Source organism: Stomoxys calcitrans, chromosome 5 (assembly GCF_963082655.1).
Source record: "Stomoxys calcitrans chromosome 5, idStoCalc2.1, whole genome shotgun sequence".
Classification (NCBI taxonomy): Eukaryota; Metazoa; Arthropoda; class Insecta; order Diptera; family Muscidae; genus Stomoxys; species Stomoxys calcitrans.
Genome location: NC_081556.1, coordinates 158723774 through 158738133, shown reverse-complemented (window position 1 = coordinate 158738133; position 14360 = coordinate 158723774).

The window sequence follows — 14360 nt, the reverse complement described above, 5'->3', positions numbered from 1 at the left end:
TTTCACCGGATTTTGACGAAAGGTGGCTGACATATATACCCGAAGTGGTGGATATCCAAAGTTCGTCCCAGCCGAACTTAACGCCTTTTTACTTGTTCTTTGTTGTTTTCAGAGGAATTTATGAAAATCGGGGGAGATTTATGACATTTTTACCCATAGTAGAAAATCTGTACGAAATTCTTTACCACAAAGTTGCTCTTCCAAATGTATTCAATTAGGCACGTCAAGTTATGTTTAAAGGATAAACTAGAGTCTATAACCCCTTTGGCTTAACTATTGATCTGGGATGTGCGGGGGAATAATTTGCACAATTATAATTTGAACCCAGGCATTTTGGGCAGCTGTTCATTAATGAAATGTTCATGGTTCAAATGTGCATTTCTTTTTACCCAGGCATTTGGCGACGTAAGCCTTCCAGTCGTCTCCTTTGTTAAAATGGCTCTCCTCTAATTTAGGTTGAATCACTTATTTTGAAATTCTCTGTCGCAATAATGGTCTCTTACGTACATTTTTCTGAAAGCTTTCACCAAATTTTCTACCATTTAGTGTAATTGTTCGATTTATTTTGCCGCCGTGCGCTAATTGTTCCATTTATTTTCGTCGCCGCCTATTCCAATATCAACGAAATTGACCTAGGTAATGCCTACGGGGACTCTTGGTAATGGTAGGTAATATGACGCCAAAGTAATTTCTTGCAAAATGCAGAAAGAGGAAATTAATAGATTTTCCCATCAATTTTACACATCACAAGGCCGAAGTGTTCTCATCACATAACTATAGTGCTTCACATTAAAGGTGTCACCACATTGCTTATTCGATTAGAATGTGGTAGAGAGGAAAATCAAAATTGTAATTTTTGCTTCCCGTCATATATGTAGGTGCTTAAGTGTATGCTTGTGCATCTTAAGGCATGCATGTTCGTTAGGGTGTGCCGAATTGATACATCATAAGGAATTAATTTCTTCAGGTACATAGATTCAAGTAGTTGATGGCGTATAAAATTGTTGCTTTTCAGCCATTTCCCCTTCTTTTTTGAGGTGAGCTACTTTGCGAAAGTGTGATAGAAAATAAAGCATCAACTCCCTTTCAAGTAAAAACTAACCCACTCTGGCTCAACCTAATACACATCAAACTCATGCAATGGAGGCGTGCACTGTGCGGCCCGTTCTGCATGTCAGAGATGTGGAAAATTAAACATATTTGCCTTATGGTAATTTTATTTCTCTTTCACATAAAAAGCAATTAGGCTAAAATTGCAATATTTATATAAGCCACGCTCAAATATATAGAAAAATACCTAGCTATAATACAAACATCGTGCATGCATTGATGCGTATGATGGCTGTTTCATTAGGGCTGATATTTGATGGAAAATTAACACAAAATAGCAGGCACTATTTAAATAGCATGAGTTTTTTGCAGTTCACATGGAAGATGGATTATTATAGAGAGACGTGGAATGACAAGTAAACTTAATAGGTAAAATTGTTCATTGGTTTATTTACCGATGGATCGAAGATGGAGACTAGCACTTCAAGTTCGGTATTGTCGTCTCTCTCCGCATGTGCAATGAGTGCTGCATTTCCCAAGCGAAGGTCCAAGCAATGGCAAGGACAGCCGACATAGTTGTGGCGATGCATATCAACCGAAAGAATATCTTTATATTCAGCGAAAGTCAGGCGACACTGAAGGCTATTACTGGTACAGGTTCAAGATCCAAGTTGTTGGACCGATGTAGAGATAGTCTACTGCGGCTACAGGGCAGCCATTACATGTCTGTGTGCTGGGAAAGCAGATATGCTAGAGATGCAAGGAGCGAATCTGCCAATGGTGTCCGTAACGAACCTACATCCACTTCTGTCGGCATTCTTCTATATTCTTGAGGTGCCGTACAAGGAGAGATGGTTGAATCGCTGGAATGACGCGGTAGGCTGTGAGCAGACCAAAAGGCTTTGAAATAAACGATCGAAATAATATGTCTGTGGAGAAGGTGGATACCCACCACCTCGGTTATATATATAAAACACCCCTTTGTCAGAATCCGGTGGAAAATGCACAATTTATGCCCCCATAGCAGCTTTATCGGAATAGGACGTGGCTTAATAAGTACAAGTCATTGTTCAATTATGCAGAAAAAAAATTATTCTTTTTGGTAGATATATCCAAATATAGACCGATCTGAACCATATACGACACGGATGTCGAAAACCATGGCTCAAATTTGAGCGAGATCGGACAATAAATGCGCCCTTCATGAGCCAAAATCATAAATCTAGAGATCGGTCTATATGGCAGCTATATCTAAATCTGAACCGATCTGAGCCAAAATGCAGAAAGTGGTCGAAGAGCCTAACGCAACTCACTGTCCCAAATCAAGAGATCCAAATCTGGACCGATCTGAGCCAAATTGAAGAATAATGTTGAAACCCTAACACAACTCACTGTCCGAAATTTTGGAGACATCGGATAATAAATGCGCTTTTTATGGGCCCAAGACCTTAAATCAAGAGATCGGACTATATGGCAGCTAATATATTCAAATCTGGACCGATCTGGGACAAATTGAAGATGGACATCGATTGACCTAATGCAACTCACTGTCTAAAATTTCAGCAAAATCGGAAAATAAATGCGCCTTTTATGGGCCCAAAACCATAAATTGAGATATCGGTCTATATGACAGCTATATTTAAATCTGTACCGATCTTGGCCAAATAGACGAAGGATGTCGAAGGGCCAAACACAAATCTCTGTCCCCAATTTTGGAGACATCGGATAATAAATGCGCTTTTTATGCGCCCAAGGCCTGAAATCGAGAGATCGGTCTACTTGGCAGCTATATCCAAATATGGACCGATCTGGGCCAAATTGAAGATGGACGTCGAGTGGCCTTACGGAACTCACTGTCTCAAATTTCAGCAAAATCGGATAATAAATGTGGTTTTTATGGGCCAAAGACCCTAAATCGGCCGATCGGTCTATATGTGGGCTATATCAAGATATAGTCCGATATAGTCCATCTCCGACCTTAACCTGCTTATGAACAAAAAAAGAATCTATGCAAAGTTTCAGATCAATTTCTCTACGGGGGTTCTCCAAATAATTTCAGGCGTCGAGAAGGGGGCCCTACAGATTTGTTTGTGTTGTCGTAGCGGTGAGTTGTGCACTGAGGCGGTAGTGCATAATCCTGGCTGATGAAGGACTACATTAGGTTAATCCTCCACGTAGAACCGGCTGCCATGGTGTTGATCTAGATATGTCGAAATACGGGACGTATGACCCATACATCCTTTCCTTTATATTGTGGGGAACAAAATAGCCTTTAGTTGAATTTACTTAAGCAATATTTTTGAAAAATTTGTAATATTCCATTAAAAAGATGATTGAATTAATTATTTTTTAATTGAAAATTAAAAAATTTTCAATCACGATTGTAATTGAAAACATTTTCAGAGTAAAAAAAAAATTAATTGAATCAATTAATTTTGCATTTGAAAATGGCAAAAATTTCAATCACTACGGTAATTGAAAAATATTTATATTCAATTAAAAAATTATTGAATCAATTGATTATTTAATTGAAAACTATTTTATTTTCAATTAAATTTTTAATTGAAAGTTTGATGGCGAATTTTTTTCGTGATAAGTTTCCAATCAGAAGTCTGACGATTTTAGAGTTTTCTAACTGTTTGTGATTCATTATTGGAATGTTAATGGGCGAATTTGCATTTAGCAACTATTTGTGGTGGATTCGTTTTTAAAAAGTGAGTGCGGGCACCCTGTTGTAATACATGATATGGAATTCAGGGTTAAAATTGACCGCGTGCGACCACCAAAACATTTAAATGCACATTACATTCAATCTACCGCATAGACTTGCCCAACATTTGCCTTTCTACGCTTACTACGTACTGCCCTGACTCAGACATAGTAAAATATTTTCAACAAAATTGGGACCGTTTTACCTTGGATAGTTTTCGTTATGAAGTTTCAATATGAAGACAACAGTTAAAAGATTTAGGAGGTTTGAAATAGAGATGTGCCCTTGAGTGATTTTTCCCTTACGCTCACGTAAAAAAAATCGTATACACGCATTCTCAAAAAGATGATTGAATCATTTTTTGAGTCATCAATCACGACTCACGAGACACTCACGATAATAATCATTACTTACGAAAAACTTACTACACACGGTTGAAACATTATTTTCCGATGGAGCTATATTTTTCCATGCTTCTCAAATCATTCCGTATTTAAATTCTGTATTTATTTGTTTATTCCTTTTTTATGCATCTGTTGACAGAAATTGTTTCTACTTCTTCCATACTTCTCCGATAATGCCAGTGGTCGTTATGAGTTTTTTCGTGAGCCATGAGTATCTCGTGTATCGAGAGTGTCGTGTGAGTCGTGATCGTCTCATGAGTAGTGATTCATTTTGTCGTGAGTCGTAAATTTTCTCATGGGTCGTGAAATTTTCGTGTGTCGTTGTTTTCTCGTGAGTAATGGTTAGTGTCGTGAGCATGATTTCAATCGCTTACGCTCACGCACGAAAAATTTTCATTCGATCAAGGTCGACCACGACTCACGTGCTTACCTCTAGTTCGAACAATATTTCATCTGCACAAGACTTCTTGTAGTCAGCCTTGAAATATTTATCTGCGAAGTATGTTTAAGTCCGGTTAGTCATGTCCGTCCATTTGTCTATTTTCTGTTCGCCTTTTGCTCATGTTAACGGTCCTCAAAGGTCTATAGATACATCGCAATATAAAAATAAAAAAACGTCTTGACCCAAGGAAGCCTCCATTTGTACCCGATTTGAATAAAATTTGAAATGAAATACACTATTGCCTTCCAATAAACACGCTGAAGACTCTCTACTATGAACTCCAAGTACGATAACAACAACAAGAAACAAATTTTGCCCATGAACAGGAGCAAACTTCTCACATACCAATTAGTGCAGTTCGATTCAAATTTAAGCTCAATGACAAGGGGCCTCCATTTTATAGCCGAGTCCGAACGGCGTGCCGGAGTGCGACACCTCTTTGGAGAGAAGTTTTACATGGCATAGTACCACACAAATGTTGCCAGCATTAGGTGGAGAAAACTACCGCTGAAAATTTCTTTCTAATGGTCTCGCCAGGATTCGAACCCAGGCGTTCAGCGTCATATGCGAACATGCCACCTCTGAGCTACGATGGCCTTCAAATGTTAGTCGGATGTAAATGCCTAAGGCCCAAATTGAACTATATATGAATATAACCTTTCGATGAAGCTTTTGAGCATGATTTGATTTTGAAGGACCTCAAAAAACAGTGGGAGGATAACTTGTTATAAGTTAAGACTGAAAACTTTCAAAATTTTAACTTTTCAAGAAGTCACAAATTGCTACTGTGTTGACCCCAAATGTTTTTTTTAAATCTGTGTTGACTGATTCGCCTATTCGAAGGTCTCCGCTAGACTACAAATAAATGCACTCGTCTAGGTATGTGTGCATGGAAAATAATGTTTAATTAACGTTTAGCGATGATACATTTTAGACTTTTTTTCTTCTAATTACGATGGCCGTACTCACAGGACCTAATCCAAACAACCAGGCCATAACAAGGACAGCATTTGACGTTCATACTTAAATTTATTGTAATTCATGAAAATAGAAACTGTTTAAACAATTACTCAGGGCCATGTGGGCTGCATCTGGTAAAAGAGGTGGTGAAATAACTGCGACCTAGCTTGAAATAAACCCAATTTCATTGGGGCTTTCATTTGCGTTAAATAAGCACACATTCGTTGTTCTCGTCGTTATGTCCTCCGTCGATAGCAATAAATAAATAGTTGAGTGAACAAAAATAAGTCGGAATATAATTTATATTTCAAAGCGCCTAAAACCATGCTTGCATTTGTTATGTTTATTTATGAATATTTAATACGAAATAGAGAGAAATTCTAAAATAAATTGTTTAATATTTTATCGAGCACATTGCAAATATGCAGAAATGGCAATTTTTCACCCGGTTTGATTTCAGCCGAATAAGGCATATGAGGAGGAGACATTTGAAAGTTTAAGTTAAATAAATATAAATGTGATTTGAAAAATTGCAAAGATCAACAACATATCTAAAAATTAAAAATGTATTAAGTTTGAATATATTTATTATCCTAACTTGTATAACTCTAAAATAACCAAAGCAATACCCAAATATGTATATTGTACTTGGTCCAGGTCCCAAGAGGCCTTCTTTTTTCAAGACACGTTACAAATTTATGCCAAATCGTACCACAAATGCTTTTTCATGGAAAAGGACCCCAAATAAAGTATATATATTTATTCATGATCGTCGTAAAAATCTAAGCATGTTAAGTTCGAAGATGGGCTAAATCGGAATATATCTTGATATAGCCCCAATATAGACTGATCCGCCGATTTAGGATCTAAGGCCCATAAAAGCCACATTTATTATCCGAATTTGCTAAAATTTGGGACAGTGAGTTATGTTAGGTTATTCGACATTCTTCTTCAATTTGACTCAGATCGGCCCAGATTTGGATATAGCTACCATATAGACCGATTTCTCGATTTAAGATCTTGTGTCCATAAAAGGCGCATTTGTTGTCCAATTTCGCCGAAATTTGGGACAGTGAGTTGTGTTAGGCCTTTTAACGTCCCTTTTCAATTTGGGCCAGATCCGTTCAGATTTGGATATAGAGAACAAATCTGAATCAAAAAAAATTTTCAACGGTGGCTTTCCCCTCCTAATGCTGCCAACATTTGTGAGGTACCTCCTATGCCATGTAAAACTTCTCTCCAAAGAGGTGTCGCACTGCGGCACGCCGTTCGGACTCGGCTATAAAAAGGAGGCCCCTCATCATTGTGCTTAAACTTGAATCGGACTACACACATTGATAGGTGAGAAGTTTGCTCCTCTTCTTTAGTGGGCAAAATTTGCGTTTTGCATTAGACTAATGTTAGGCTTTTTGACAACCGTGCCGTATATAGTTGAGATCGGTCTATATTTGGATATGGCTACCAAAAATAACAATATTTTGTTCTACAAAATTCAACAATGACTTCTACTTATTAGACCACTCAATGTCCGTGTCGACTTTGGTCCAAATCGAACCATATTTCGTTAAAGTTGTTAAGGGGGCATAAATTATGCACTTTTCATCAGACTATGATGAAAGATGGTATATATATACTTGAAGTGGTGGGTAGCCAAAATTCGTTCCAGCCGAACTTAGCCTTTTTACGTGTATTATTTTGTTTTAGTTTATTTTCATTTTACTCTCCCCCTGATAACCACTTCATAAATGGAGCAGCAGACATTTTCAGCAAACAACAGACTATTTAGCAGGCAGACTACTGGCCTGAAATTGCAAAAATTTTGTTTAGATAGCAGAACTACCTCTGTTAGAACTACTAGTGTCTGCTATTATCAGCAGACTTTTTCTATAAGTGTATGTGAGAAGTTTGCCCCTGTTCCTTATGGAATGTTCATGGTCAACTTTGCATTTGTATTTGCATATCATAATGAAACACTAGGTGTCTGCAAAATCGAATAGAAATTGATGTCCTTTAGGGGTTAAAAATCAAATCAAAAGATAAATGGGTCTTTCATCAGTACTCGTATGTAGTGCGAGGTGTTTAAACAAAGTAAGTTTCAAATCATATCTATCTGAGATACGAATTGGATCCCCCAGCTTCGCCAGAAGTCATTAGACATTGAACAATTGTTTAGCGGCAGTAAAATTTTTAAAGCCTACTATGGAAACGGAATTTAGAGAAAATCAATAAATCTTTACCCCATATTTCCAATAAATATCAGCAAAGTTTTCAATATCAAATTTATTTTGGAAAAAACAAAAACTTAGGGAAATGACAGACTTTCACAGCCCATGTGTTAGTCGTCTAACCTAACTAGTACATACAATCATGCACATATAGGAGATCACCTCAGAATATAGTACAGCCTTAAAGCAATTTTCCCAACCTCTAAAGACCACACTCGCTCCTCGCTTACATCATTGGCTCTATAAAAAATGCACTCCGCAGCTTAAATGCATAGCCATGTTCTAATTTTGTGGCTGGATTCTTTTTTTAGTTTTATTATAATTTTAACACCTACTGATGTCTGCTTTGCATTTGTGTTGCAGGTGAGTTTTTACAAAAACAGCAAAAACACAGTATGTTCATTGTTTTTACCACACCGACACTTAGGATAACAACCCATCAACCTAACCACAAAGTGAGCACACTCAAACAAATGCATTGAGATAGATGGACACCGTGCGTGTGTGGAGCCTCATTGTTTGCGCTAGCTAGCGAATATAAATAAAATAAATTTATTTATTCATACCTTTGAATATTTTTTCCAATTTCAAATTGTTTATGGTTTTCTAAGCGTATTTTTATTATTTCGCCAAATAACATTTTTGGTGGCGCTCAATGGGCGCTCCATTGAACGCGGTTGTGACGAAAGTGTTTGTGAATGTGTGAATGTCCATTGAATTAATGCCTGACAGCCACATACAAATAAATGAAAACTTTGCAAAACAAATGGATTTCCAATGTGAATGGTTTATCCAATTGTTGTGCCGCAAATGAGTAGTAGGATATGAACAAGTAAAAACAAGTAAAAGAGTGCTAAGTTCGGCCGGGCCGAATCTTATATACCCTCCACTATGGATCGCATTTGTCTAATTCTTTTCGCAGCATCTCTTCTTAGGCAAAAAAAGGATAAAAGAAAAGATTTGCTCTGCTTTGAGAGCGATATCAGGATATGGTCCGGTTCGCACCACTATTAAATGATATGTTGGAGACCTGTGTAAAATGTCAGCTAATTCGAATAATAATTGCGCCCTTAAAGATTATAAAATAGAAAGACCGATTTATATGGGAGCGGTATGAGGCTATAGACCGATTCAGGCCATGATAAACACGTATGTTGATGGTCATGAGAGGATCCGTCGTACAAAATTTCAGGCAAATCTAATAATAATTGCGACCTCTAGAGGCTCAAGAGTCAAGATCCCAGATCGGTTTATATGGTAGCCATATCAGGTTTTGAACCGATTTGAATCTTATTGAGGGCAGTTGTTGAAAGTCATACGTCATGCAAAATTTCAGCCAAATCGGATGGGAATCGCGCTCTCTAGAAGCTCAAGAAGTCAAGTCCCCAGAAAGATATCACTGCCTATACACAAAAGAAGTGCATTCAGTGCAGAGAATAAATAAGTTCGGCAGAATTGTGTTTGGTTGATGCTCCTGCAATATATGAGGAATTTATTGTCCTGAGACCTTAAACCGGTAGATCGGTCTATATGAGGGCTACATTATAAATATAAAGAGCGATTTAGATCATATACAGCATAAATGTCGGGGATCCAGGTCGGGTATTAATGTGGCATTTTTGAGATAAAGACCTTAAATCGGGAGATCAGTCTATATGGAAGCTATATTAAGATACTGACCGATCTAGATTATATTCGGCACGAATATCAGAAATCTTAACATAAGTCTTTGTGTCAAATCGGGTAACAAATACAGCTTTTGTGGGCCTAAGACCCAAAATCGGGAGATCGGGCTGTATGGGGGTTATATCAAGATATATTCCGAATTAACCTATCTTCGAATTTAACCTAGCAATGGATAAACAAAGGAACTGTACAAAGTTTCAGCTAACAGACGGACAGAGAGTCAGACGGATGAACGGTCATAGCTGAATTGTCTTAGATTTTTACGAGGACCAAGAATATATAAATAGTTTATGGGTTCGGAAATGAATATTTCGATGTGTTGCAAACGGAATGGTAAAATTAATATACCCCCATCCTTGGGTGGTGGTTATAAAAAGGCTATGCATTTTAACCTTTCATTTGGTGGTTCAATTGTATTTTACAACAGAAGCGAATTCAATTTTCGAGTCAAGCTATTTACCTTATAACGAGCGTTTTCCGATATGCTATGTCAAATTTAATTAAATTTTCCATGACGGATTCTTTGAAAGCACGCTAACTTTTGAACGAATTATGCTAATCACTTGCAATTTTGAACAAATACCTGTTGATATAAGTCAGCTGGGATTGGAAATGAACTAAATTATTCATAGCTTCCATATAAACCGATCTCTGGCAGCATTGTTTATCAATATTACCATGTGTTGTAGAGAGAATGACTAGATTGGTACTCGTATAACACCCACCTGACTTCTGAATTTTTCAGATGTGGACACAACTATAGGACCTACATTTTCTCACATTTGACTTGAACTGAAATGTATTCATTTTAGGTATGGAAAATTTTCAGTCAAAACTTTCATTTCCATTTTGACCTCTTTGGTTTCCCAATTTCACAAAGTATATTCCTCATATTGGCTTTCTATTACAAGGAGCAGTCTACCAACACCCCACATACAAAGTTTCGACAGTTCCCTAGCACCTAACAAATTTTAAATAAAGTGCCACAAAAAGACACACACATACTGTATACACATACACAAGAACACACATTCGCATTTTAATCGCATATTGAAGTACAAAATATAGTGATCAATTATTGTGATTTATGTTGGCAAAATGTAAACAAAGGTCTTAAAGTCATAAAGCTTCCAACAAACGCTGCGCATTGGCCCACAAATGTACCAGGTATGTAAGGCAGACAGGCAGACTCACTTCGTTGCCCGCAATCCGTAGTACTGCAAACAAAACGTCATTCCTGATTCCTGGTGCTGCGAACATTGTTCACATGCACAATGGCCGGTTGGATTGCAAAAGAACTCTTGCGAGAGAGTCTGAATTGTCGAATGCACACTTTTGAATGTTTGAACTTGTTCCTTAAACAAAATGCTTAGTACCAAACATGCAAGCGAACGTTAAGGGGATTTCGATCCGCTAAGGCGAACAAAAAGCAACGGCCACCACCACCACCCGCATATGAATGGAGACTATAAATCAAAAGCGTTTAGAAATGAGTACGAAATATGAAACAAATAAATTACGTGGCAAATTACAAGTGCTCCAGAGGTAAACCATTGCATGCACCCGCTGCAAACCTTTGTTCGTTCGTCCGCACAGTATTATAGCAGGCGTTTGGGGCAGAAATACCAATGTGTGGAATATGGATTTGGACGCCTGCAACCGTTGTGGACAATAGCACATGATTGTTGTACCGCAAACATCAGTAGACTACCCAACACATCTCTTAAGTAGTATATAATCTTGTCATTCGTCCACTTTTCACTTCTATGGAAATAAGTCTTCAACGTCAAAATTTGGTTTCATAGATAAAAAAAAGTTTAAAAAGCCTGACATTTTGGAAACTGATCAATGCGAACTTGGTGGGATATGCTTCAAGAAACATTAGGACCACGGTTGATCTAATATAAATTGATAGGATAGCATATGGTTGAATGTGCCAATCAGAAGACCCTGTACAATCGAAAGGAACACATTTCATAATAACGCAGTTGCAGTATTGCGCGTAGTGGTTAGTGTTTGCGATGTCCGCTTAGTTGTCCAGAGAAGAGACAAGTATGTAGTAATTTTGGCCTTTTCGAATCCAAGGATCCCTTTGTATTATAAAGTCGTTTTGTCCATACTTGGCATGCATTTTGAAAATAAGGTGGAAGTTAAGAGTTAAATATCACCTATGATTAATCTCAAAGCAAAAACAATCCTGTACTGTGTGTATCAAAAATCAAACTGAAAGATTGCATTGAGTCTTATGGCCGTTTTCTGAAACAAGAATCCTAGAAAGCATCTCGACTCAAAAATATTATACATATGTATATTAGCACGTTTATATTGAAATTTTTATGATCTGGATTTAAAAAAAAAAAATAAATCCTGTCCGTTTACATTGCTTTTTTGGGAATTTGCAGGAATGTGCATATCACACACATCCATACACAATTCTTGAAAACTGTTGCCTGTTTTGGTACTTTCATCGATTATTCAGCCATGAAATCGGGTTTATTTGGGATTTAAAACTAAATCCTGCAAAAATTGGATTTATTTTTCTATGGTAAAAACCTGCAAAAAACACAGGATTTAGCATATCAATCTCGAAATGGCCATAAATCCAGATTTAGGGGCCAATGTAAACGTACTTTATGACTATGAACTATTTTGTATCGTTTAGACTGTTCATCCCATAGCTTCTTTGTCTGCTCACAGCCTAGCTGGGACGAAACCATTTTTGTTGTTTGCTACCTTCAATAAAGAGAAATTGCCCGAGAGAAGTGGGTATTTAATTGATACATTCACCAGAGACTTGTTCCTAAACTCGAAAGCATGACTGTTTTCTCGTTTCCTGGTATGTCCATATACTCTGGTATTCAGCATATGGTTAAGTTATGGCTCCAGTACAACAGCCATTCACCATATCTGAATCAATACAACACCTAGATATAGAACCCAAGTTATTAACTAAAACCACGCTATAAACTATGCCCTTTGTCTGTCTGGCGTGCATGTAACACTGTGGAACAGCGAAACAGTCTGTAAGGCGGCGAAAATCTTATGGGGTGGTACGGATCTTGAGAAGACGAGGCTATTACTGAAAGGTGGTGAAAAGGAGGTCAGCATAGGTTATGGTATCATAACGGGACACAAAGGAATACGAGCTCACATATGCAAAATCGGTGAGGCAAGTGTAAGGCATGTGGGGAAGATCACGAGACGTTGGAGCATTTCCTTTGTCATTCCCGGCTTTCGTGGTTAAAAGACTCCGGTATTTAGGCGGGGACACAATGCCAGACATGAAACAACATAGGGGCGTGGCATGGAAAACAAAAGCACGGAATTCCTAACCCCAAATGTTCTTTTTCGATGTTAGTTTTCAGATCGCACAACAAGCCGATTACTGGCTTAGATGTATGTCCATAATATCAAGGGGCGTATTAATATCTGCGCCCTCTTTTCAACCTAACCTGACCTAAACTTGTCTATCCGTCGTTTTTTGAAATGAAGATGGCGAACTCATTTTATACCCAATTACCTAAAATTTTTGCAAATGCCACTTTTTATACTCCAACCATAGGTATACTTATTTCATCATTTCATTTGTAACTCATCGAAATATTGATCTGAGACCTGACAAAGTATACAAATTCTTTATCCTCTTGACATTCTAACCCGATTTAGCCATGTCCGTTCCTCTATCGAAAGCAAACTTTCGAAGGAATATAGAAAGCCGCTTGAAATTTTGCACGAATACTTCCTATCGGTGTAGGTCAGTTGGTTTTTTTATTGGGCCATATCGGTCTAGTTGGGAACCACAACTTTGAGACATGGCACCGCCGTATCCAAAACGAATGACCCCAGTTCTAAGATTGAGCGAAGAATAATACTGGCAAACAGATGCTACTTTGGACTAAGTAAGCAGTTTAGAAACAAGACCACCACTTGACAGACGAAGTTTACACTATACAAGACACTGATACCACCCGTGCTGTGATATGGTTCTGAAGCATGGGTACTTGTGAAAGCAGATGAGGCAGTGCTTGGAGTATTTGAGAGAAATATTCTTCGTCAAATATATGGACCAGTTTGTATTAATGGAAAATATAGGCGACGTATGGACATCGAGCTGTATGAGCTGTATGACGACGATAACATAGTTACACACATCAAAATACAACGGCTCCGTTGGCTGGGTCATGTTGTCAGAATAGATGAAGAAGCTCTAGCAAAGAAGTCTTCTAAAGGCAAACACGGTGGAACACGCAAACCGGGAAGACCAAAAGCCCGATGGAAAGATCAAGTGGTGGAAGACACCTCGAAACTTGGAGTCAGAGATTTTAGAATGAGTGCAGAAGATCGAGGCGCTGGGAACGCTATTCTACGTTTGGCTAGTGGAACAAATATCCTGTCATAGCCAATTAAAGTAAATTAATATCGGTCCATGTGTTGATATAGCTGCCATCCAAACCGATTTTGGTTCTTGCTTTTTTGAGCCTATAAACTCCGTAATTGTTATCCGACTTCGCTGAAATTTTGAATGGGGTGCTTTATTTTGACTTCTACATATATAAATTAATCTCCCGAATGCACTTCTTGAACCTCTAGACGGCCCAATATTTATCTGATTTGCTGAAACTATGTTCAACAGTGGGAGAAAATCGAAAAAAATAGTAACAAATCTGCAGTGTGACAATCAGTAAACATATCTCTTTGAAATTTGAAATGGTTAGAGCTGAGTTGTTAAATTTCTAGGTTCTAGGGCCACCTTTTGGCAGAACCCTAAATTTGTTCTCCTCGCTATTGTGAAAAATTCTTCGGGCTGCCAAATCTTCATATATTGTCTGCTTTTCAAAATTTATTTGATTTGATAAATTCATTTAAAATTTATTTATTCATAT